The sequence below is a fragment of the Balaenoptera borealis genome (assembly GCF_965194805.1).
Source record: "Balaenoptera borealis genome assembly, chromosome: 5".
NCBI classification, from domain to species: domain Eukaryota; kingdom Metazoa; phylum Chordata; class Mammalia; order Artiodactyla; family Balaenopteridae; genus Balaenoptera; species Balaenoptera borealis.
In genome coordinates, this window is record NC_138862.1 from 99,766,181 (window position 1) to 99,794,061 (window position 27,881).

The 27,881-nt window shown below is 33.4% G+C and overlaps 1 long non-coding RNA gene across 1 annotated transcript; it reads left to right on the forward strand.

Moving 5' to 3' along the window:
- LOC309629808 lies at window positions 1-27,881 on the forward strand. Its single transcript, XR_014245229.1, has 2 exons — window positions 1-4,063; window positions 16,362-27,881. It is a non-coding gene; the product is annotated as an uncharacterized lncRNA (long non-coding RNA).

Consider the following 27,881-nt stretch of genomic DNA (forward strand, 5'->3'; position numbering starts at 1 on the left):
ATTTGAAGTTTTTGATTGATTGGCATCATGTGAATGTTCAAATGAGTTTAAAAGTGTGTGTTAGTTATAGTTGTCTACATATAGTTGTTACAAAAGTCTTGGTAAATGCTTTTATATCATTTATAATTATTTTGTTGTTGTTCAGCTATTTTGTTGAATGTTGCTATACCTCCTTTTTTTTTGGTTAACACTTTTATCCATCCCTTCATTTTCAGTCTTCTAATTTTTATTCTAATTTTTATTTAGATATAAGTCTTAAAAATATCATATAGCTAAAATTTGTTTTCTTACCTAATCCTAGTGTACCTGTGTGCTAATAAGATATTTTAACTAACCTTAACTTATTGTGATTACAGCCATGCTTGGAATTATTCTTGTGTTCTTATTTTTCTATTTAACAATAATTTCTGGTCACACACACACACACACATACACACACACTTCCATAGCTTTTGAGGTTTATTGCATTGGTCAACTTCTTGTTATATAACTTTCCCTTAATATTTTGAAAATAATGTGTTACAGATACCTTCTTGAAGTCTTCAGCCTGAAACGTTTAGCACACATATAAACACACTTTAAATAAAAAATGTAAAATTAATCACTATCTCTATTCTCTCAGTCAAAAATGCAAGAACTGTGGTATGCTTTAATTTTTTCATTTCCCTTGTCTTTCCATTTTTTTAAGATAACCTGATTTTTTGTCCTAAATTATTTTTTAATTAATATGTTCCATCATTTTGTTTGTTTCCTTGGGCACTATATTGTTAAACTCCAAACATTGCTTTTATATTCTTCTTAATTTGGCTTGACAATGTCATCTATGAGTTATTTGGAAGAGTATCTATGGATTACAAACACTGAATCCTTATATTTATGTTCACTTTTTTATTTCATCCTTCAAATTAAATCTTATTGTGGCTGGGTACATAATTCTATGTTTTCATCAACTTCAAATCTGAGAAACCTGATAACTCTTGCTTTGTGAATAATTGTTTTCCTCTTTGCAAGATTTTTGAATTTTCATTTTTTCCCTCACTTTTCTGAAATTTCATCTGCAATGTAATTTCTATCTTATTACTCATAATCAGAACCTGCAAGTTGAGAGCCAATTAGGAGACTCCTTTTAGGCCATTCTTTCTTTCTTTAATAAAATCTCATCTTCTGCATGCCTTTATCTTCAGGAAGTGCCCAAAGATAATTTTTCTGTTGATGGTACACCTCTTATTTTCCTTTGATGGCATGGCATATGTATAGATAAGAGATATATGTATATCCTACAAGAGATGAAGGAGACAGCCAATTTTATAACAATTCTTCACTTAATGAAAATCTAATACAAGCTTATTTAATAGATCAAAACATGGCAACTTATTATTTTAATTCATAAACTTTAAAACATTTGATACACATTTTTAAACAAGATTATAACCAATGTATCATAGATTCCTAAGAGACCAATATAGGCAATAATACTTCCTTGCTTCATCATTTAATTAATTAATTAATAATTAAAAGAGTTAACATATGTAAAGCATCTATCACAGTGACTGGGGCATGATAGGAGTTCAGTAAACGGAAATCCCATTTAGTTTCTCTTTCTTTTTGTTTGGTTTTAAACCAAATTACAACTACTCAAGTATATGCAAACTCGTCTCACATATGAAAACACACATACGCACACTGATCTAAAGATGAGTGCTTGATAGCATAAGAATCACTTTTGCCTAATTTTATCCAAGATAATCTGTCTTCTCAGGTAAAATGCCATGTGCACAATAATTAATTTATTGTAATTGTATTTATATTACCTTTTTAAAGGCTTGAGTTTCTAAAGGGAATTGACAGTGCTATTTTAGGGGAAATCTGTATAGTTCATGTTTTTCTATTAACACCAACCCAAAAGACACGTAAAACAGTTTCATGTCTTGTAAATAGCCTTAAGAAAGAAAAACGTTCATAACAAAAGACTATAATTGTATACATGGAAAGGACAGCATTTCTAGCTAAATTGCCTTATAAAATGGATTTTCCTTAAACATTGCTACAGTCTTTCCAAAAATAGTCTAATATCTTCCTACAGAAGTTGTTAATTGGGAAATTTGATTAGTAAATTGGTTAGAAATAAAAAACCTATTATATATTTGTGGCATAATGATTGACTAATTTTCTTCAATAACTATTGTTTATTTCTTGCCTCATTGCATGCCAATGATATCTTTTTTCAGAAGACTTACAGAGAATTTCTAATTTTATCTTTTTTCCACAAGGACAGTCTAGAAAAAATTAATTTCATGGATTTGATTCCAGAAGAAGGCACTCTTTGTATACAAATTATGAAACTGGTAAAATACTCTATTTTAAGACACCAAGAAAACAGTAAGATTGATATATGACACTTAGAATTACTATAGTTGATGTCTGCAATCTATCCAAACCTTGAAAATCCATTCATTCTGATTTACCTACAAATGAGAAAAAACAAGGTAACATTAATATTGATGTCTATGGCATATTAGTACCTCAACCCTATCTAATACTAAGTGTCTTACAAGTGATTTTGAGTTAAGTTTATTCCATTATGTTTGCTTTAGTAGGAAGCCCTCAACTGCTTGCGGGGTCAGTGTCAGTGTCATGTGTGAAAACACCAAGACCTGAGGGAAAGCCACAACACCCAGGTCAGAGTGCCACAATTATTCCATGTTTTGTTGGAAGTGGAGGAATGTAAGGAAGCTTAATAGCTCTTCCTCAACTCTGTTATGGCATTTGTCATCTAGACCCTAAAGGAATACACAAAGTCTCTCATAAATACAGGTTCCCTCCACTACTGGCTTTATTCATCCTCTACATGGAAAACTAAAATAAAGAATGATTTTGGCCAGGTGAGAGGGAAGATATAAAATTCCCTCCAGTGCCCTTGTCCCTTCTACTTCTCCACTAGCAATCATACCTTCCTCTTTATTCTTCAAAGCACATGTGGCTCATAATCTGATTAGCATTTGCACATAAAAGCTGGAAGAGGGCACTTCTACGAACAACTAAGCTCAGATTTTCACTTTGGGCTTTTCTGGAACATTAAGCTATGTAAATATGTCAGAGATTCCAAATTCAATCTGAACTAGATTTGTTTTTGGGTTCAGTCATGAATGAACATGTCTAGACTCCTGAAGTGCATCATATTTCCTTTCATAAACTCTTACTTATGTTCTAGGAAGATGGGATGCAAAAAAATGAGTAATTTTTTTGTTAAGGTTCCATTGGATATTAATAACAAATATCAACATTGACAATTGTAGCAGCATGGAGCTGAACAAGTTACCAAGGTAAGAAGTCACTTGACGATTATTTATTTCAGCACTGAAGTGATATTGCTGTCTTTGGTGCAGATAACAACAAAGGAACCAGCAAAGGAATACATTGTAGCCTAAAGAAGTATTAGAGTAAACATGAGCTATCTCTTCACATTCATTCAGGAGGAGGAAGTAAGTGAAATACTGGTAAAGTAGAAGAAAAGTTCTTTGAAGTCTTGCTAGTATCTGTGGACCCTGAATTAAACTGATTCCATTGGTTTTGTTGTAGTGATTATAATCTTACCCCTATGGTGAAACAGCAAAGTTAGAATAAAATAGCAAAAGAGCAAGAAAACAATTTCATAATGCTAAGTGTTTTCTAATTTGTTTTAATTAGAATTGAATTAATTTCTAATTTATTTTAATTACTTTTAGTAAAGGCAGTGTGATATCAGTGGAGGTGAGTTTTAATTTATGCCTTTGGGGCACTCTGTTCCCTAATGAGGAATACAACTCTAAGGGGTTTGAAGACCATGTACCAGAGGCAGAAAATACACTTCAGCTATCTGTATCATTAGCATAATGAGAGTCAAAATTAGACTCTTACTGGTGAAATTTGTGGCATTGACTAGAAATATTTTAGAATCATTCCAATAAATATCTACAGACCTCTTCATGCTTTTCTACCCAGGATGAGACTTCCAGTGCTCCAGTTATGTACCAATAATGTATTCGCCCCAAATATGACCTTCTCTGAATTACTGGAGCTAGAGGTATGCAAATAATATTTCCCAAACTCCTTTGCTAGGTTTTGACAGAAGGAAGTACTGTTTATGAATGATGGAGCTATCAAATGGTAGATGAAAGATATTCTTTTTTTTTTTTTTTTTTTTTTGGCTTTGTTGGGTCTTCGTTTCTGTGTGAGGGCTTTCTCTAGTTGCGGCAAATGGGGGCCACTCTTCATCGTGGTGCGCGGACCTCTCACTATCGTGGCCTCTCTTGTTGTGGAGCACAGGCTCCAAACGCGCAGGCTCAGTAGTTGTGGCTCACGGGCCCAGCTGCTCCGTGGCATGTGGGCTCTTCCCAGACCAGGGCTCAAGCCCGTGTCCCCTGCACTGGCAGGGAGACTCTCAACCACTGAGCCACCAGGGAAGCCCAAAAGATATTCTTTATCTCTCTTTTTATTTGCTTCATTGTGGCATCTACAGAAGTGGGTGTGTCCTGGTAGTAAGGGTATGGATAGGAAACCTACAGTACTCACTTACTTCTAACTATTGGAGGATACTGATATTTATTTTTAAAAAAAGAAAAAAAGAACAATGCTAATTGTCTAAATTTGCTTATGTTCACTCAAAACACATTATTTTGCATAAAATCTCAATACTACTTGAAGTGGAGCCAAATAATATCTATGTTTATCTGCTTTCAGTGATACAATATTCTGGACACCAACCAATTCATGATCTGTAGTTATTGTAGTCATTATATATCCTGAATAATAAAAGAAAATAAGGTTTTCTTATTTAGAAATCTAAAAGTTTATTTAGATGTATCCATAATATTTCCTTCTTATTGTCAAAGGAATACTTTCTCTCAATTTGGAAGAAAAAAATGAATATATATTAATTCATTTAATAAATCTATATTGTGGTCAGTGTTATTAAATACCACAAGACAGGAAACAAACAAAAGAAGCAGGAGAAAAAACAATCATGCTTCAAAAGACTACATATGTTAAACTGCACAGAGGAAATAGATATTAAGTAAACACTATTGATATAAAATAGTTAGAAGTGACTTTGATAAATTGTCTTTAAGAGTATGTAAAAATGTCCAAAAGCAGGCAAAAAGAAGTATAATATTTCTTCCACAAGTATGAAAATAACTGATGGAAATATGCCAAAGATACAGATTATGCTACATGCTCCTTTTATAAGGTGAAGATGACAATTTACAACCCATGGAACACAGAGCAGGTGGCACAGCAGCACTCAGTGGAGAGTCAATGGCAAAATAACAGTGACTTTGCTCGTTTCACTTATGAAGGTATCCCCTGTGCCTAAGCCTGGTACAGAAATGGTGTCCAGTAAGTACGTGATAAAGTAATAAATGAACGAGTGAATGGAGGGGGAGTTAACTAGGTAAAAAATAGTATTGGGGAAGGGTGTTCTAGGCAGTGAGTACAGGAAAGAGGTAGATGACCTTGATGTTAAGAGGAAAACTAGTAAGTCTGAAAAGTACTGGTAGAATGAGAATGGTACCAGAGGGGACTGGAGAGCAGGACCGAACACAATAGGATCTTGAAGATAGGATTAAATATTCTACATTTTATCTCAAGTAGAGTAGAGGGTGATTGCAGACACCCCGAAACACAACACTGGATGTGGCCCTACCCACCAAAAAGACAATATCCAGCCCCACCCACCAGAAAACAGGCACCAGTCCCCTCCACTAGGAAGCCTACACAAGCCACTGAACCAATCTCACCCACTGAGGGCAGAAACCAAAAACAATGGGAAATATGAACCTGCAGCCTGTGAACAGGAGACCCCAAACACAGTAAGTTGAATAAAATGAGAAGACAGAGAAATATGCAGCAGATGAAGGAGCAAGGTAAAAACCCACCACACAAACAAAGAGGAATTACGCAGTCTACCTGAAAAATAATTCAGAGTAATGGTAGAAAAGGTGATCCAAAATCTTGGAAATAGAATGGAGAAAATACAAGAAACTTTTAACAAGGACCTAGAAGAACTAAAGAGCAAACAAACAATGATGAACAAAAAAATAAAAGAAATTAAAAATTCTCTAGAAGGAATCAATTGCAGAATAACTGAGGCAGAAGAACAGATAAGTGACCTGGAATATAAAATAGTGGAAATAACTACTGCAGAGCAGGATACACAAAAAAGAATGAAAAGAATTGAGGACAGTCTCAGAGAACTCTGGGACAACATTAAACGCACCAACATTCGAATTATAGGGGTCCCAGAAGAAGAGAAAAAGAAAGGATCTGAGAAAATATATGAAGAGATTATAGTTGAAAACTTCCCTAACATGGGAAAGGAAATAGTCAATCAAGTCCAGGAAGCGAAGAGAGTCCCATACAGGATAAATCCAAGGAGAAACACACCAAGACACATATTAATCAAACTATCAAAAATTAAATACAAGGAAAAAATATTAAAAGCAGCAAGGGAAAAGCAACAAATAACATAAAAGGGAATCCCCATAAGGTTAAGAGCTGATCTTTCAGCAGAAACTCTGCAACCCAGAAGGGAGCAGCAGGACATATTTAAAGTGATGAAAAGGAAAAACCTACAATCAAGATTACCCAGCAAGGATCTCACTCAGATTTGACGGAGAAATTAAAATATTTACAGACAAGCAAAATTTAAGAGAATTCAGCACCACCAAACCAGCTTTACAACAAATGCTAAAGGAACTTCTCTAGGCAGGAAACACAAGAGAAGGAAAGACCTACAAAAACAAACCCAAAATAATTAAGAAAATGGTAATAGGAACATACATATCGATAATTACCTTAAATGTAAATGGATTAAATGCTCCAACCAAAAGACATAGACTGGCTGAATGGATACAAAAACAAGACCCATATATATGCTGTCTGCAAGAGACCCACTTCAGACTTAGGGACACATACAGACTGAAAGTGAAGGGAGGGAAAAAGATATTCCATGAAAATGGAAATCAAAAGAAAGCTGGAGTAGCAATTCTCATATCAGACAAAATAGACTTTAAAATAAAGACTATTACAAGAGTCAAAGAAGGACACTACATAATGATCAAATGATCAATCCAAGAAGTAGATATAACAATTGTAAATATTTATGCATCCAACATAGGAGCACCTCAATACATAAGGCAAATTCTAATAGCCATAAAAGGGGAAATCAACAGTAACGAAATAATAGTAGAGGACTTTAACACTTCACTTTCACAATGAACAGATCATCCAAGATGAAAATAAATAAGGAAACACAAGCTTTAAATGACACATTAAACAAGATGGATTTAATGGATAATTATAGGACATTCCATCCAAAAACAACAGAATACACTTTCTTCTCAAGTGCTCATGGAACATTCTCCAGGATAGATCATATCTTGGGTCACAAATCAAGCCTTGGTAAATTTAAGAAAATTGAAATCATATCAAGTATCATTTCCGACAACAACGCTATGAGACTAGATATCACTTACAAGAAAAAAAAACTGTAAAAAATACAAACACATGGAGGCTAAACAATACACTACTAAGTAACCAAGAGATCACTGAAGAAATCAAAGAGGGAATCAAAAAATACCTAGAAATGTATGACAATGAAAACATGATGACCCAAAACCTATGGGATGCAGCAATAGCAGTTCTAAGAGGGAAGTTTATAGCAATACAATCCTACCTCAAGAAACAAGAAAAGTCTCAAATAAACAACCTAACCTTACACCTACAGCAATTAGACAAAGAAGAACAAAAAACCCACAAAGTTAGCAGAAGGAAAGAAATCATAAAGATCAGACCAGAAATAAACGAAAAAGAAACGAAGGACACAATAGCAAAGATCAATAAAACTAAAAGCTGGTTCTTTGAGAAGATAAACAAAATTGGTAAACCATTAGCCAGACTTATCAAGAAAAACAGGGAGAAGACTCAAATCAACAGAATTAGAAATGAAAAAGGAGAAGTAACAACTGACACTGCAGAAATACAAAGGATCATGAGAGATTACTACAAGCATCTCTATGCCAATAAAATGGGCAACCTGGAAGAGATGGACAAATTCTTAGAAAAGCACAACTTTCTGAGACAGAACAGGAAGAAATAGAAAATATAAACAGACCAATCACACCACTGAAATTGAAACTGAGATTTAAAATCTTCCAACAAACAAAAACCCAGGACCACATGGCTTCACAGGCGAATTCTATGAAACATTTAGTGAAGAGCTAACACCTGTCCATCTCAAACTCTTCCAAAATATAGCAGAGGGAGGAACACTCCCAAACTCATTCTACGAGGCCACCATCACCTGATACCAAAACCATACGAAGATGTTACAAAAGAAGAAAACTACAGGTCAATATCACCGATGAACATAGATGCAAAAATCCTCAACAAAATACTAGCAAACAGAATCCGACAGCACATTAAAAGGATCATACACCATGATCAAGTGGGGTTTATCCCAGGAATGCAAGGATTCTTCATATACACAAATCAATCAATGCAATACACCGTATTAACAAATTGAAGGATAAAAATCATATGATAATCTCAATAGAGGCAGAAAAACTTTTGACAAAATTCAACACCCATTTACGATAAAAACCCTCCAGAAAGCAGGCATAGAAGGATCTTACCTCAATAATAAAGGCCATATATGACCAACCCACAGCCAACATCATTCTCAATGGTTAAAAAGTGAAACCATTTACACTAACATCAGGAAGAAGACAAGGATGCCCACTCTCACCACTATTATTCAACATCATTTTGGAAGTTTTAGCTACAGCAGTCAGAGAAGAAAATGAAATAAAAAGAATCCAAATTGGAAAAGAAGAAGTAAAACTGTCACTGCAGATGACATGATACTATACATAGAGAATCCTAAAGATTATATCAGAAAACTAGTAGAGCTTATCAATGAATTTGGTGAGTAGCAGGATACAAACTTAATGCACAGAAATCTCTTGCATTCCTATACACTAATGATGAAAAATCAGTAAGAAAAATTAAGGAAACACTCCCATTTACCATTGCAACCAAAAGAATAAAATCCTAGGAATAAACCTACCTAAGGAGACAAAAGAGCTGTACGCAGTAAACTATAAGCCACTGATGAAAGAAATTAAAGAAGATACAAACAGATGGAGAGATATACCATGTTCTTGGATTGGAAGCATCAACATTATGAAAATGACTATACTACGCAAAGCAATCTACAGATTCCGTAAAATCCCTATCAAACAACCAATGGCATTTTTCAGAGAACTAGAACAAAAAAATTTATGGGAATTTTTTTGTATGGAAGCACAAAAGACCCCAAATAGGCAAAGCAATCTTGAGAAAGAAAAACAGAGCTGGAAGAATCAGGCTCCCTGACTTTAGACTACACTACAAAGCTACAGTAATCAAGACAGTATGGTACTGGCACAAAAACAAAACTATAGATCAATGGAACAGGTTAGAAAGTCCAGAGATAAACCCACGCACATATGGTCAACTTATCTATGATAAAGGAGGCAAGAATATACAACGGAGCAAGGCAGCCTTTTCAATAAGTGGTGCTGGGAAAACTGGACAGCTACATATAAAAGAATGAAATTAGAACACTCCCTAACGCCATACACAAAAATAAACTCAAAATGGATTAAAGACCTAAATGTAAGGCCAGACACTGTAAAACTCTTAGAGGAAAACATAGGCAGAACACTCTAGGACATAAATCACAGCAAGATCATTTTTGACCCACTTCCTAGAGAAGTGGAAATAAAAACAAAAATTGATATATGGGAGCTAATGAAACTTAAAAGCTTTTGCACAGCAAAGGAAACCATAAACAAGATGAAAAGACAACCCTCAGATTTGAGAAAGTATTTTCAAATGAAGCAACTGACAAAGGATTAATCTCCAAAATATACAAGCAGCTCATGCAGCTCATTATCAGAAAAACAAACAACCCAATCAAAAAATGTGCAGGAGACCTCAATAGACATTTCTCCGAAGAAGATATACAGATTGCCAACAAACACATGATAGGATGTTCAATATCACTCACCATTAGGGAAATGCAAATCAAAACTACTATGAGGTATCACCTCACACCGGTCAGAATGGCCATCATCAAAAAATCTAAACAATAAATGCTGGATAGGGTGTGGAGAAAAGGGAACCCTCTTGCACTGTTGGTGGGAATGTTAATTGACACAGCCACTATGGAGAACAGTATGGAGGTTCCTTAAAAATCTAAAAATAGAGCTACCATATGACCCAGCAGTCCCAGTCCTGGGCGCTTACTTGGAGAAAACCTTAATTTCAAAAGATACATGCACCCCAGTGTTCATTGTAGCACTATTTACAATAGCCAGGACATGGAAACAACCTAAATATCCATCAACAGAGGAATGGATAAAGAAGATGTAGCACATATATACAATGGAATATTACTCGGCCATAAAAATAAACGAAATTGAGTTATTTTTAGTTTGGTGGATGGACCTAGAGTCTGTCGTACAGAGTGAAGTCAGTCAGAAAGAGAAAAACAAATACCACATGCTAACACATATATATGGAATCAACAACAACAAAAAAAGTTTTGATGTACCTAGGGGCAGGACAGGAATAAAGACACAGACATCGAGAAGGGACTTGAGGACATGGGGAGGGGGGAAGGGTAAGCTGTGAGGAAATGAGAGTAGCATTGACATATATACATTACCAAATGTAAAATAGGTAGCTAGTTGGAAGCAGCCGCATAGCACAGGGAGATCAGCTTGGTTCTTTGTGACCACCTAGAGGGGTGGGATAGGGAGGTTGGGAAGGATATGCAAAAAGGAGGGGATATGGGGATATATGTATACATATAGCTGATTCACTTTGTTATACAGCATATATTAACACAACATTGTAAAGCAATTATACTTCAATAAAGATGTTTTAAAAAAAGAAAAAGAAAAAGAAAGTGATTGACAGGTTTTGGGCCTGGGAATGGTAACATCTAATTTTCATTTTAAGGTTTTCTGTCCATCTACTAGGTGGAAAAAATGTGGGATAGGAAGATACTGTAGAATAAAGAAGGAACAGATGGAAAGATATAGCGATATTATTGAATGAAGACATTGGCTTGGATTGGAGTTGATTAATTTCTGAAGACACATTCATACACATACACATACAAACAAGCAAATCTTGGAGATTGGAAAGAGAAATGAACAGAAAAGAACATGTTCTGAGAATCATGAGGCCTGAATTCTGGTGCTTACTCAGCATTTACTAGCCATGTGTCCTTGCACAAGTAAATGACGCCATCTATGAAAGGAAAGATGAGAATCGATGAAATTTAAGGTCTCTTCTAGTTCTACTACTGGAGACAATTTAATTTTTGAAGGAAGATATTGTTGAACCTGAAATTTTAAAAGGTCAATTAACCAAAGTTCTCCAGGGTAATATGCCACTAACACAAAGATTTTCATAATAATAAAAAAACAGAAGTCTGTTTTCAGAACATTATGAGCAATGCTGAGCTTTAAGACATGAAATAGTTTGCTAATTTATAGGTCATAGAAAAGTGATTTGAAAGCACAGAAGTTTAGACACATAAAAAAACTATGCTTGGAGTTTTTATAAAATCTCTCCTAAGTAAATTTTGAGTTAAAAAGGAATAAACTGCATTTATATTCAGAGAATAAGAACACACAAACACTTCATATAAAAAAAAAAATACACCAACAATAGTGGCCTTGGTATAAAGCAAAGTTAGGGGAAGAGATATGGGAACATATGTATATGTATAACTGATTCACTTTGTTATAAAGCAGAAACTAACACACCATTGTAAAGCAATTATACTCCATAAAGATGTTAAAAAAAAAAAAGCAAAGTTAGGATAGATATGTACATTATGATCTTTTTAAAGGAAATAATTCATTATATTGCTCTAAATGTTCTTTATTCACATTAATTTAACTTTAAAAATGGGTTATATATGCATTGGTGATGAGCAACCTGTGAGACATTTTGAAATATATCTCTGACCAGCATCTGTTTTTTAACCTGTTTGCTGCCAAAAGCTGTAATTAAAGGAGTCCCATTCATCTGTAATTGTTAAAATAAGGCATTGTTCCATTCGCTTTCTAGGATTCTATACCTTTCCATAACCTGTCAAGAGAATATTGCAACCCCATTGCAATCTAGTACATCACTGACACACTTCTTTTGCAACTTCATGTAGAAAATTACTATTAAGTTCATCTGCTAACATTCTTCAAAAAAAGATAGATGGTGGTTGCATGAAAATTAAAATTTTTAATTTCTATACTGTGAAAGAAAAGTAGCCTCTGATATTTAGGTAACCATAGATAATGCATGTGTTCTCCTGTTGAACACAAGAAATATCACAAAATTCCAGAACACTAATATCAACTGTGACTACAATGGAGCAAGGCTATAGCAACATCACCCACTAAGGGGGACTTCTTTGTCACCACTGAGGAACACAGAACATTGTCCGAACTACAGAAATCTCCAAACTGGCTAATATGAGTGACTCCTGCTGCTTTATCATAACAGTTTTAGGCCTTCTGACTTTTTGATTAAAAATTTGATTCCAATATTTGATTAAAATTTGGGATTATCTCCTATTCCTGACAGTGTCCAATATGTAGCAAACCCCACTTAGGTAAACACAAAAATTACCTAACACAAGCACAAATCCCATAATAAGTTCTCTCACTGAGACACCTTATGGTTCCCCATGATGTACAGCCTCCCCCTTCACAGTGATGCCATAATCCCAATTTTGTCTGACTACAGATGTGTCCCCTGAGGTTTCTGAGAGAAATGGAGGTTCTTTCAAGATCCAGCTAAAGCCCTCACTGCCCAGAGGAGCCCTAATAATAGTGTGCACATAGGCAATCCCTGGGGAGAGGCCGAGATGAGGCTACCATGCCCATAGTTGGATGGTAAACTTATGAATGGGGCACGAGTATTTTGCTGAGACCCTTCATCGTTGGCTTGATTCTGTTTTGTTTGTTTGCCAAGAAATAAAGTCCTCTGGGAATTTTGGTTGTCTGGACTTCTATTGTTTGTTAATGATTTTTTTCCCCTAGTCTTCTAATTTCTGCTCCTATGGTTTGTTTACTTGTCTTTTGCCTTGAGTGTTTTTTGGTTGTTTTTTGTTTTGTTTTGTTTTGTTTTGTAATCTTTAAAAGGGGAAAACTGAGAGAATGGTAGCATGATTAGCTTCTTCAAACCAACCCTGAGGTCGAGGGGTTCTTAATTTCTTCTCAGACCAGAGTTTTGAGAAATGTGTCCTCTTCTCGTCACTTGAAACCTTACAAGGAACTTCTTTCTCAGTCTTGTATTAACGTTTCTGAGAACTTCTTTGTTCAGTTTTATCTGCTCAGAACCAGCAGTTTTGTCAATTGGTCTTTGGTCGATTTCCAAAGACACAAGTTTGCAGAAACATCATTCTTATTGGTCATTGTTGTTCTCATGTTGCCTTCTTAATATAAAATGTGACTCTTCCAGGCCAAACATTCTCTTTATTCATATTTCTTTACTATAATGTTAAATTATGTTTCTCAGACTGGCACAATTTAATTAGGATAATTTGAAATTGCAATGGTTACTTTTTGGAATTTTGAGGTGAACAGAATTGTTCTACTGAGAAGTGCAAACAAAGAACAGCTTTGAAGGAAGAAAAATACTTTGCTTAGCATATGAAGTATTCCACTTATGTTTCTACTTCAGGGATTAGTAAGTATTATTATTTTTTAAGTATGCAGCTTGTTAAATTTTTAAGGGCCCAAGTTATTAATTCAACCACACTTTTTCTTCTTTTTGTGTATACATGTCAAAATGCCTTTTACTGCATCTAAATTTTCTGCCTTCTCCTAGCAGAGGAAAGAACATTAGTGCTTCTGAATGATAATCTTATATATGTCTGAAGTTGTCTCCATCTCACTTCACTTTCTTTGTTTTACTTCTTGCTTTTTTTTCCCTCAATTTTGAAATTTTAAAGATTGGTGAGAAAAAAATGATTGTATTCTTATATGCACACTCTAGGAATATCTAATCTGGAAAGGCAGTCAAAAATGTCTAAAAGAATGAAAGGATAGTAATTAAACTTTTTTGTTTCTTTTTATGACTTTGAAAAGTATTTTTGCATAATAGCCTTCATTTGTAGCTACTAGATACAAAGAAAATGTTCCAAGACAGAAGAAGAGCCTTTGGAATGATTTTAAAGAGTCTTTAAAATTTAGTTTACCATTAAAAAAATGTCAGCACAATATTTAGCTTGTATAAAATCAGGATTAAACTGATTTAAGATTAAAGTATCTCATGATTTAAGATTAAACTTCCAGAATTTCCTGCACTGGGTTTATGAGTTATGTAAATTATCAGGTGTCTATAACTTGTTAAAAACTATATGTATATATAATACATAATATATAAATATAAAATATATAAAATAATATATGTAATATATAAAATTACATATATAAATAAATGGAATGTTAATGACTGACATCCTTTAGAGAGTTTATTTAATACTATCCTTATCCAAAATTACTATGTTAACTCGTACATAAGCTTTATGTACCAGGTCAATTTCTAAGCAGAAATAGGTGCTTAACATTGGTCACTAAACATAATTTACCTTATTTATTAGAATGGCTAAAATTAAGGGAACATGTAAAGGTCTTTTGTGATATCATATGTATATATTTATTTTTTTGTCACCTCAAAATTTGTCAAAATAATATAAAATGATTTCTCATGAAGAAAAATAATAGCTAAACAGTTTTCACTGTATCATTTTTTATTTTGTTTTGTTTGTTATGCTTTATTTTTTCTTGTATTGGAAAGAAAAGAAAATTATTAATTTGGTTAACCACTGTTTGGTTTAAATCATTATTTAAAGTTGATGATTAATATAAGTGAATGACCAAACTACCTACAATAATTACAGAGAAATATGAATATGTATAAAAGATAATGGATATGACTTTATTCTTGTTTATTAAGAAATTTCTTACAGTTTTTCTTTTTTTAAATTTTATTGCATTATAGTTGATTTACAATGTTGTGTTAGTTTCTTACAGTTTTTCAAGGGAGCAAATGTAATGATACATATATTATTTTCTTTAAAATGCTGATAGTTAATTATATTTTAAAGCTTTAGTTAAAAGCTTTAAATTTATTCCCTATTTGTATGTTTATGCATCTTTGCCATATAAAATTATACTAATAATTAACTCAATATAAATTGTTTTATGAATAATACATAAAATAAGTTAGAATTGTTTCTATTTTCTTTTTTATTTATTTTATAAAATGGCTAAGTTATTTTCTGCTCATATGTAGTGCTTCCTTTTTGTCACTAAAATATTCTGTTAACTCTTCCTTTTGACATATAGTTAAACAAATGTGGAAATATTTCTTACTTTTTAAAAAGGTTAAGTCTCTAACAATTATTGTTGTTTATTTCTGAATGTTGTTACAGCGGTGTCTATAAATGCTTTTTTCTTTAAATATATATACCATATCTTGTCTAAAAACTATTATTAACTTTACCTTTCTCAAATTCAGAAATATGTATGAATGTATGAATATACGTACATATGTATGAATAATATATATCTCTCTGCCTATATCATTTTTGGTTTTCCTAAAATGATCATTAGGTAACACAAAGATTTCTCCATTTATCTTATAAGAGAAGGATAATTAGATTTGACTAGAAATCTCAAAATTGTAATTATGTTAAAAATTTATTAATATAAATATATTTTAATGCTTGTGTATTTTAAAACTAAGACTTTTTTAAAGAAGTTTAAGGTTCATAGCATTATTGAGGAGAAAGTACAAAGATTTCCAATATACCTTCTTTCCCCCACATATACATAGCTTCCCCCATTATTGACATCCCCCACCAGCATGGTACATTTGTTACCACTGATGAACCTACACTGACACATCTTAATCATCCACAGTCCATAGTTTCCATTAAGGTTCACTCAGTGTTGGCTATTCCATGGCTTTGGACAGATATATAAAGACATATATCCATCATTATGGGAATCATGCAGAGTATTTTCACTGCCCTAAAAATCTTCTGTGGTCTGCCTATTCATCACTTCTCCCCTACCAACCCCTGACAACCACTGATTTATTTTTAATGTCTCCATAGTTCAGCTTTTTCCAGAATGTTATATAGTTGTGATTATACAGTACGTAGCCATTTCCAATTTGTTTCTTTAATTTAGTAAAATGCATTTAAGTTTCTTCCATGTCTTTTCATGGCTTGATAACTTATTTCTTTTTAGCATTGAATATTTCAATTCCATTGCATGGATGTACCACAGTTTGTTTATGCATTCACCTACTGAAAGACATCTGGGTTGCTTCCAAGTTTTGGCAATTATGAATAAGGCTGCTATGAACATCCTTGTGCAGGATTTTGTGCGGACATAAGTTTTCAACACCTTTGGGTAAATACCAAGGAGTGCATTTGCTGGATCATATGGGCAAAGTAGGTTCAGTTTTTTAAGAAACTGTCTTCCAGAGTGGTTGTACCATTTTGCATTCTCATCAACAGGAATTGAGAATTCCTGTTGCTCCATATCTTCACCAGCATTTGGTGTTGTCAGTGTTCCAGATTTTGCCCATTCTAATAGGTATGTAGTGGTATCTCACTGTTTTAATTTGCATTTCCCTGATGACATATGATGTGAGCATTTTTTTTTATATGCTTTTTTGCCACCTGTGTCTTCTTTTGTGAAATTTCTGTTCAGATCTTTGGCCCAATTTTTAATGGATTTCTCATTTTTATATAGTTGATTTTTAAGAATTCTTTGTATATTTCATGTAACAGTCTTTTATCAGATGTGTCTTTTGCAAATATTTTCTCCCAGTCTGCAGCTTGTCTTCTTATTCTCTTGACATTGCGTTTCGCAGAGCAAGAGTGCTTAGGTACTCATCAAGTTAAGAAAAAGTACACTTATGACTAAATTCAAAGATTGGTAAAGTCTACAAACTACAAACAGATTAGTTTCCAAGATTCTGGGTTCCCAAAAACCCTATTTTATGTTTGTTCACAAAATGTTTGTACAGGCACAATAAGTGCCTCTGCCCTTATTACATGGGAACCATCAAAGAGCCATTGTTTATTTCAATCTTCCATTAAATCCAAAAGCCAAGGCATATGCACCTTGTATAAAGGCAGTAGCAACAAAAGTGGTGACTGCTTCAGTTGTTTTCATTTGATGATCTCCACTAAACTTAAAGATACTCTGTCCTATAGACTCTTCTATTGAGAGGAAATACCACTTCATGATTAGTTGCCTTTCCTCCTATGAATTAGTGTTGTCTCCCATTCACATATCACTGTCTATTGCAGAAGCACTTTAAACACAGCCACCTTTATTCTCTAATCTGGAGAAAGATAAGCCAATAATTCTTAACTATGTTGAGTACTATCCACACCATACCCAAGCTCTCTAAAAGTCCTATGGATAAACCTTAATTAAATTTGTTTGTTGATGGTTCATACTTCAAAAAAGTCTAAAAATTACTAAAAATGCTCTGCTATCACTGATGTTAATTTGCTATTGAAATATAAAAGTATTCTAGAAATTACATCAGTTTAATCAATTGGATTCATTGTTCTCACCAAGAACTTCCAACTGACAAATTATAAAAGAGCATATATTTATCCTAATAGTAGGTATGATTATGGGTTCATTGATAACATTAAAATACTTTGGAAGCAAATATTTCCTGATGTCTCTAGAAACCACATATAGTAAAGCAGAACAAATTAAAGAAATTTTATGCAGTTTACTATTGCTTAAGAAAATAACCCTAAGAAAACTGAAGTTTAGAAAAATGATTCTTGAAAATATTCGTAACAGCAGAGATATATTGGCAATGATATTGAACCAAACTTGGTGGGATAGTATTAAGGGTATTTTCCTATGAATGTCCTATTTGCCAATTACATAACTTTGTCAAGAATGCAAAGGTAGGACATGGACAAGAGCCAGCCCTTAAGTCCTATTTGAATACCTCCCAATGGGCTATAACTATCTTCTGACTATTTTTGCTTCTTCTTAGGCTGCTTTGGAGATTTTCCTTGCAGGAAAGCTGTGTATTCCTCATATTGAGTATCGCATTGTATCTCTACAGTAAAAGGGACACACTTTTATGTGCCACTGTTATTTAAAACCATAAAGATTTGTCATTTACTTAGAAAGTTCACTGTCCTTATTTCCCACAAAGTTCAGAAACTGTAAAGATAACTAATGGAATTCTACAGTTATAAACATCAAAAGTCTTAGAAAGCATAACACTTATAAGCCTCAAAGTATTGCCTATATCCTTGATGATCATGAAATCACCACATCTAGGCACCCCAAGTTTTCCTGAGTTAATAATAGACTGTCCCATGAATTTTAGAATTGTGAGGGAGATTCTATTCTATTACTGGCCAATATGACTAAATGCTGCCAGAAACCCATATGATACCTCCAGCTTTAGTACAAACATGATCAAGTTGCATATCCAAAAATATCACCAAAGTAGCCTTTGCATTATCTGGAACATGGAGATTTGGTCTTCTGAAAAAGATATCAAGAAAAACTGATCTTGAATACAATGGAAAAGACTCTATCTGTTGTTATTAACAACTGATGTAACAGTAAAACCCCATAGTGTTTATCCTTTGATTTATGATTTCCAGCTAAAAAGACATAAATAACTTTTTCATGACTACAATATATCAGCTCCATTAGGAAACCTCAAATTAGGGATTGTTAGAAATTCACCAGAAAGTAACTGTAGAAGTGGTCTGCTTTCACCCAAGACAGCAGAACAGGTTAATGATTGCGAAAGTGGGCAACTTCTGAGCAAAGTAAGAGAACAAGATTAATTTTCTAATTCTTCAGTAGCCTCTTTCTTTTTATTCTATCATTGCTCTTGCATATTATTATATTAGACATGCACTTTTAATTAACAAAGTTTTATCAATGTGCTCTTTCTTACCTTCATCTTGTTACTTTTAAACACTATGATCTTCTGATTGCTCTGAAATTAACCAACTGATGGATATTTCATCCCCTACCTAACCTTAACTGACAAAAAAATTTAATAGCTGTTCCTTTAAACATTTCAGGAGATAAACATCTTTTAAATATCTCTTCTGATAATTAAGTTTTCCTCACATAATTAATCTCAAACTTCAGTCTTGTTAATACTGAACTTTGAGCCCATATCAATAGATATTTGTGCTGACGAATTACAACCCTACCTGCAAAATCTAGCCCACAACCAGGAATGGAAAGTAGTCTTGGGTTTATCCTTGTTACAATAGTTAGATTGTTTTCTTTGGAGACATTCCAGTCTGCTTTGCAGGAACTGCTTAACCTTGTTCAAAGAATCCTCCCACCTAAAATAATCAGTAACTGATTATCTCCTAATGAGATAAATATTATATTCCCATGATTCTTCTTTTGAGAACATAATTTATGCTCTGGAAACCCAACAAACCAATTTAAACTTGAATTTATTAGTCAAAGTTGTTGTGGACAAATGTATAACCTTGATTTCTATTTACCTAGCCAAGGAGGAAGTTATCCTATAATAAACACTCCTTGCTGCACATATATAAATACTAAAGGTCACATAGAATAACCTGTGATTAGGCTAAAAGAAAAGCTTATTTGATCTTTAGAAATGCACAGCTGGATTTAGGACAGGTTTTTATTGCCTAGGTTTGGTTATTCAGGCCTCTGTCTTCTTCAAGGCCTATCACAAAGACCAAAAACTATTTTCTTGCAGTTGGCTGAAGTATCTTGTTCAGTCTTTTAAATTCTACTGTCATTTAAAATGCACCAAAATGAATGGGAAAAACTAATTCTATTCAAACAGCAGGCAATGTGCTGTGAACAACCTCCTGAAGAGAAAAATCTTGGCAACGGTAAATATCTGGGTCAAAAATTACTATCCTGAGTCCTCACTTCATGTACCCTTGGACAAAAGCAGGGCCTAAGAAGCAGAAAAGTAACTCCTGACAGTAAGTAGCTGGCTCAGACCTGACAATTAAGACTTGATGTTGCTAGAAGTTGGTTTGATACAACTAAGCTCTGATGACCTCCTATTGTACATAAAAAATTGTACAAAATACAAACATCAAGCAAGGCCACTTATGATCATGATGGAAAAAGAACAAAAGTGTAACAACTTAATAATCATGTCTAAGCACAGACAAAAACAGTAACATTTTATAAACTAAAGCAGTGGCTAAACACCCATTTCCGGACTAATATATGTAACTGCAGCATCTTTTAAAATTGTAGCCTTAACCCCACTTTGTTATTCTCATCTTTTAAATAAAAGTTGTTAAGATACTCAAACATAAAATCATTCTTGCTTTCTAAGCACATCTAGTCCAGAGCAAAATCCTGCTTCATTTAACCCTCCCCCCAATTACTTAGAAGCACAGGACATATATGTAATACATTTTGTGGATATCTTCTTACTGAGAAGCCCCATAATTACCCATTATATGTGTTCTCACTCAGTAATAAGGCAATAAGTCCAACTTTATTCAACCACGTACCTGTCTTTGGCTGAAGGACATCAACAAATATGTATATAAGAAGGAAAGACAACAGGCTTTCTCTTAAGATGTGATTGATATACTTAATTTAAAAAATAAACTTGTTTATATTTTGGTTTACAAAAGTATGATATGTGCATTGTGTTAAACCAGAAAAAGAAGAAAAAATATAATTCCATAATCTTACTACAATGAAAAAAAACATTTAACAGGCCCAGGTACATCTGTATAGGACTTACCATTATCCCTCAATGCCATCTACCATTTTAAGCAAAGTTCAAAAAGCTGCATACATGAAAGGAATTATACTACACTGTGGTAAATTCTCAAGACATCCCTTTTTTAATAGTTGTATTAGTATAAATAGCAATGTAAAAACATAATGATCCTCTATTTATTTAGAATCTAATCCAATTTTGAATTAAATACTCTGTGTTAGTTTAGACTAATCTGCTGTAATAGATAGACCATAATGGTTCATACCTAATAAAAGTTTATTTTTTCTCTGATGTAACTTCCCAGGATGGGTTTTCAACAACATAGACAGGGAAAAGAGTGATACGTTTCATGCCGAGGTTGAAAGACCTAGGAAGACAATAGATATGTCATTTCCAAGGCATGACTTATAAGGTGGCTGGGTTATCATAACTGCATACCCAAGAAAGAAAAAAGAGTGGCAGAGAACACAAGCAAGGTGTTTCAACCAAACCTGAAACTGGCCCACGTCACTTTCACTCACATTCTATTTTGAGGGCTTAGTCAAATAGCCATATTCAGCTGCAAAAGGGACTGGTACCCTAAAATTCTATGTCTATAGAAGAAGAGGTACATGGGTTTGTAAAACAACCATTGTTCTCTTCCCAACTGCGTAAGAAAAGAATTCCCTGCTTTACAGTTAAACAGTTATTGTCATCACATTTTCTCTACCTATTTTAATAGACATTTAACTACATAAAACTTGCATATGCGTTACAATACATATTTTGAACTTTTAGAAAATAATTATAATATCTGAAGAAAAATGTTCATCCAAATGGGTTTCTGTTTTATATAAAAATAGTTATACACCCAGCCATTTGCTGAAGGCTCACATATGGAATTGTCACATAGTTCGTGTTGAAAATACTCTAAAAAAAATGTTTCTATAAATAACATAGCTTAATATAAAGTATTGCTGAAAATACAACACAATTTGACAGCAAAACAAAATGTGTATCAATAAAACATGACTGAAATCCTCAATGTATAGAAATAAAAATCAGCAAACCTTTGTATTGACTACGTATAAGATACTGCTAAGCAAAATTTAGAATGTTGTTAAAGATGATGAGATAATTATTTATTGTTAGTAGATCAAAAGAGGATTCAATTTTATCTTCTCAGCTACAGATTTCAAATTGTAAAAATGCAATGCTTTTGTCAATAGTTTCTTAAATTGTGAGATTGAAAATACATCTAGCTTGAATTTGTATAACAGTAAGCCTAAAATACACTATTAAATGAGATAGATAATTATTCTATATAAAGCTAGGGAAATGTTTACATTTGAAAAAAATTGAGATCAAATTAATAAATACACAAAATTTTCATAAGCAAATATTTTGGGTGGTGGTCAAACTGCTTTAGAGCAGACAAAATTAGTAAAACTCCCATGGCATCTCAGCTGATTTAAGTCTGGTGGGAATTCTTTGCTTGGATTTATTAAGCTGCTACAGATGGATAAATAACAGCATATATTTGCTGAAATCATTCTTCAAAGCCTGTAGTCTCTAGGGTGAGGATGTGATATAAAGTGGTTGAATTTTCTTGAAAAAGACAAGTCATTCACATTCTTTTAAAAACAGATATTTTAAAAATAAAATAAAGGAGGTATAAGAAATATTAATAGTAAAATCCTTGAAACTGCTAATTTAAAGGTAGGTATGTACATCTGGCTTTCCCTTCAGGGTAATAGAGTAGACATATTTTCTCTATTCTTTCCACTTAGTACAACTATCAGATGTGTACATTATACATAAAACAAACATAAGAAGACTCTGAAAAATGATGAGAAGAAGGCAGACAGGCTAGGGACCTCAGGATGCAAGGAACAACATGGTAGTGTTCCATGGATTTTTTTTTGTTTGTTTCCTAGATCCCTCAAATGCCAACAGGCACAGACAAACCAAGATCCAACCGAAGTTTGGTGTCTCTAGCAAAGGTACCAAGAAAAAGACAGCCTAGTAAGTCAGAAACCCTTTAGGCAATAATCACTCAATTCCAGCCAAACACCACACACACACACACACACACACACACACACACACACACACATACACACACAAACACCCCTTAAAGTGAAAAGGCAAGATACAGAGTGAAAGAAAACATCTGCAATGTACAGTACATTTAACATAGGTACCATGTACAAATATGTAAAGCACTATTAAAATACTTTTCAATAAGAAAAAGACAGATGACCTAATTTTAAAAATTTGTCAAGGGGTATGTTCAAACTTTTAAAGAGAATAACCAAATGGCAATAAACATAGGAAATAGTGCTCAATCTTATTAGCCAACAGGTAAATGCAAAATAAATCCACAATACTTTCACAATCTCACTGGAAAATGTCAAGTAAAAGAGACAGAAGAAATAAAATGTTAGAGAGGAGGTAAAAAACTAGCACTTTCATATACCTTTGGTGGGGTGATTCCCTTATATAAGCATTTTGGAAAACAGTCTGGCAGTAAGTTAAAGCTGAACAAATGAATATCCCAAGGCCCAGTAGTTCTATTTCAACAGAAATATAAATGTGTGTATTTATATATGTATCTGTGTGTGTATGTGTGTCAGACATGAACAAGTGTATTCATAGTAGCACAGTTACAATTATTTCCAAACAGGAACCCTCCCAAATAGCCCTTAACAGTAAATTGTATAAATAAATTATGGTACAGTGACATAAAGGAATATTAAAACAGTAATGAGAATGTTCTACAATGATAATATTATGAATAAATTTCACAAACATAAAATTGACCAAAAGAAGCCAGACACAAAAGACCTTAAATTTCAAAATCAGACAACTTAGACCTTAAAGAAGCTTGGGGTAGTGGGGTGATACTTCCAGAGCACAGTTAATTTTCTGTTTCTTGATCAGGGATCTGGTTCTATTGGAAAGTTTGCTTTGTGAATATCTATCTCGCTTTGCATTTATATGTGCACTTTCCTGTATGTATATTATATTTAAATAGAACTTTTGAAAAGTGAACAAATGAGTCAGTTCTGTATATACTGACACAAGAAGATTCCATAATGTATTGTGGAAGGAAAAGCAAGTTGTAGTATAGTATAAACCTATATATATAATTTTTTGAAACCATAAAAACAAATAGGTTACACATATATGTGCAAATAAACATTTGGAAGTGGCAGAAGTTACACTTTACTATTGTATTTGCTTTTCACAATGCATGTACATGTTTTGTATTAAAATATTTTTATTTAATTAATTTACTATTTGTTGCTCTCATATTTCTATTTTCTTTTTGCAATTTTTTATATCTCTAGAAACTGCATTTTTTCCCCTTGGGACAAGAAGGATTAAAAGAAAATACTACACACTGTGTTAACCAGGGTTCTCCAGAGGACTCACAGAACCAAGAGGATATATGTAAACATATATAAGGAGATTTATTACAGGGATTGACTCATGAAGTTACAAAGACCAAGAAGTCCACAGTCTGCCATCTACAAACTGGAGAACCATGAAAGCAGGTGGTATAATTCAATCTGAGACCCAAGGCCTGAGAACCAGGGTGCTGCAGGTGTAAGTCTTGGAGTCTAAAGGTCCGAGAAGCAGGAACTCTGATCTTGGGCAGCCAGAGAAGAAGGATGTCCCAGTTCATGAGGAGAGAGAGACAATTCCCCCTTCCTTCCCTTTTTGTTCTATTCTGGCCCTTAACAAATTAGACAATGCCTGCCTGTATTGGGTGGGTCTCTTTCCTCAGTCTCCTGAATCCAATGCTAATCTCTTCAGAAACACCCTCAGAGATTTGAGGCATCTCCTAGGCCAGTCAACTTGACATGTAAAATTAACCATAATACACATTAGGAAAAAACACAAACACACATTCCAGAGACTCCTCACTTTCAACTCAATAAATTCAAGCTTCATATCCTAATATTTTTAGACTAAGGTCTAAAATGCACTTTTCAAACTGTGACTCCCACTACTTCCTTACAGGATTCTCCTGGTCAAGTCAAACTGGCTGACTCACTCCTACCCATGATATCCTACTTTTTGTCCCATAACTTTGTTTACTCTAATATTTTTTTTTCAATAAAGTGCTCTCCTTCATCTCCTTTCACTTCCACTGTGTTAAATTCCTTTAAGGCTGTCTCAAGTACTAACTGTATCTCTGTCTAGAAATCTAGTCTTCTCAATGGAATAGAACATTTGTTAACTGTGATGAGACCTTAATTTAGATAATGGTATTATTCTTTACGAATATTTTATTTTTCATTTAAAAATTATTTTACATACATTATTACAGTTTATTGAGATATGATTGACACGTAAACATTGATACGTATTTAAGGTAAACGACTCAGTGAGTTTGGGGATAACTATACACCCACGAAACCGTTACCACCGTAAATGCCGTAGACATATCCATAACCTCCCAAAGCTTCCTCCTATCCCCTTGATGATGATGATGATAGTTTGTGTGTGTGTGTGTGCTGAGAACACTTAACATAAGATCTACCCTCTTAGAAAAATTTAAGTATACAATATGTTATTGTTAACTAGGCACATGCTGTATGGTAGATCTCCAGAACTTATTTATCTTGCATAACTGAAGATTTGTACTCTTTGACCATCACTTTTTCATTCCCCACCATTCTACTGGCTGGAAACCACCATCTACTTTCTTGTTTTATGAGTATGAATATTTTAGATGACTCACATAAGTGAGATCATTCAGTATTTATCCAGTTTTTGTGTGTCTGGCTTATTTCACTTTTTTATATAGTTTTTTCAGAATTTTATCTTATTCTGGTAGGTTTATTTTATCTAATTTTAGGGGTTTTTTTTTTTTCTTTTTCATGCTTTGACTTATCCCTTGAAAGGTAAACAAGAAATGCCTGTATTTAAGACATAGCATTCAGCCAGGGGGGGAAATGCTTTTATAACCTCCACAAATTCATCATAATTTCCTTGAGAATTTCTTGCTTGATTAAAAACATACAGATCCCCAAATATACCTTGAATTTTTCCACTGTTTCCTAAGCCTAGAATATTCTTTCTACATATTCTTTTCTGCCTGTAAAAATTCTATAAAACCCACTTCAAATGGGCTTTTCCCTCTTCAAATTTAATCCTTCAGTCATAATCATTGACTTGTAGAACTAAGTAATTCTAGATGCTTCATAACAATCTGTCCACTACTTTTACTTAACCAATTGTAAGTCATTTTAAAGTAAATTCCCTGTCTTTTCTAGCCTGCTCCTACTCCCATTAACCACACACACACACACACACACACACAGTACTACCATAATGCTTAGCAAATTGTAATATCTACTATGTGTTTTTTTAGATTGAATTTGGTTTATTTAGAACATCCCATGTACTAGGAAAGAAGCAGATGGAGAAATAGTCTCAGTAAAATGATCCTTGATATATTGTAACAAATAAGATGAAATGCTTTCCATGACATTTTTCAGAATCAATTTGAATAAAGAATTATGAATGAGTATTTAAATTTATTTTCATTCATTAAAATACTCCTTTAAAAAATCACAGTTTGTGCAAGAGTAGAAAATAATATTTATTTTTCTTTTTTTGGTTGACTATTTTTTTCTTTCAATTTTATTGACATATAATTGATGTATAGCACTCTATGTTTAAGTGTACAGCATAATGACTTGCCTTACATATATTGCAAAATGATTACCATAGTCAGTTTAGTGTATATATATATATATATATATGTATATATATATCCTTTTCTTTATCCATTCATCTATTAATGGACACTTAGGTTGTTTCTATGTCCTGGCTATTGTTAATAGGCTGTAGTTAACATTGAGGTACAGATATCTCTTTGATATAGTGTTTTGGTTTCCTTCAGATACATACTCAGAAGTAGAATTGCTGGATCATATGGTAATTCTATTTAAGTTTTTGAGGAACCACCATAGTGTTTTCTATGGTGACTATACAATTTGCATTCTCACCAACCATGCACAAGCGTTCCCTTTTCTCCACATCCTTGACAGCACTTGTGTCTTGTCATTTTGATGATAGCCATTCTAACAGGCATGAGGCAGTATCTCATTGTGGTTTTGAATTGCATTTTCCTGATGAATAGTGATGTTGAGCACATTTTATGAACCTATTGGCCATTTGAATATCTTCTTTGAAAAAATGTGTATTCAGGTCTTTACCCATTTTTTAAATTGTGTTATTTCCTTGTTTGTTGCTATTGAATTAAGTTCTTTACATATTTTGGATATTTACTTCTTATCAGATATATGATTTGCAAACAGTTTCTCTCATTCTGTAGGTGGCTTCTTAATTTTGTTGATTATTTCTTTTGCTGCTTGTACTATAGGTATGCTATCCAAAGAATTCATCGCCAGGACCTATGTCAAGAAGCTTTTTCCCTGTTTTCTTCTAAGAACATTATGGTTTCAAGTCTTACATTTAAGTCTTTAATTCATTTCCTGTTAATTTTTGTGAGTGGTGTTAGGTAGGTATCTGTTTTCATTCTTTTAATCCAAATATCCAATTTTTCCAGCACCACTTATTGAGGAGACTGTCTTTTCTTTCTCCATTCAGTATTCTTGGCTCCCTTGTCAGATATTAGTTGACAATAAATATTTATTGAATTAAGGTACATGTCCATTTATATCATAAAATATCACATGTTAATTAAGTATTTTATTATGAAGATGTTGGAACAAACAGTAAAGCATGCAACATGTGATGGTTTATAGAAAGCATAATGATGTGTACAATGTCATTTTTATAATGTGAAATTTGTACATGTGACAAGAAGAATTTCAGAACAGTATGCCAAAACAAAAACAGCTATACCAGGGTTGGAAAATTATGACTAACATTATCTTTGATCATGTTTTTTGTGTGGTTGTAATGTATTCTAAAAAAGAAAAAGACCAAAGTCTATTGATATCCATCGAGGAAAGCCTCAAAAAAAAAAAAAAAAAAGAATAGACAAA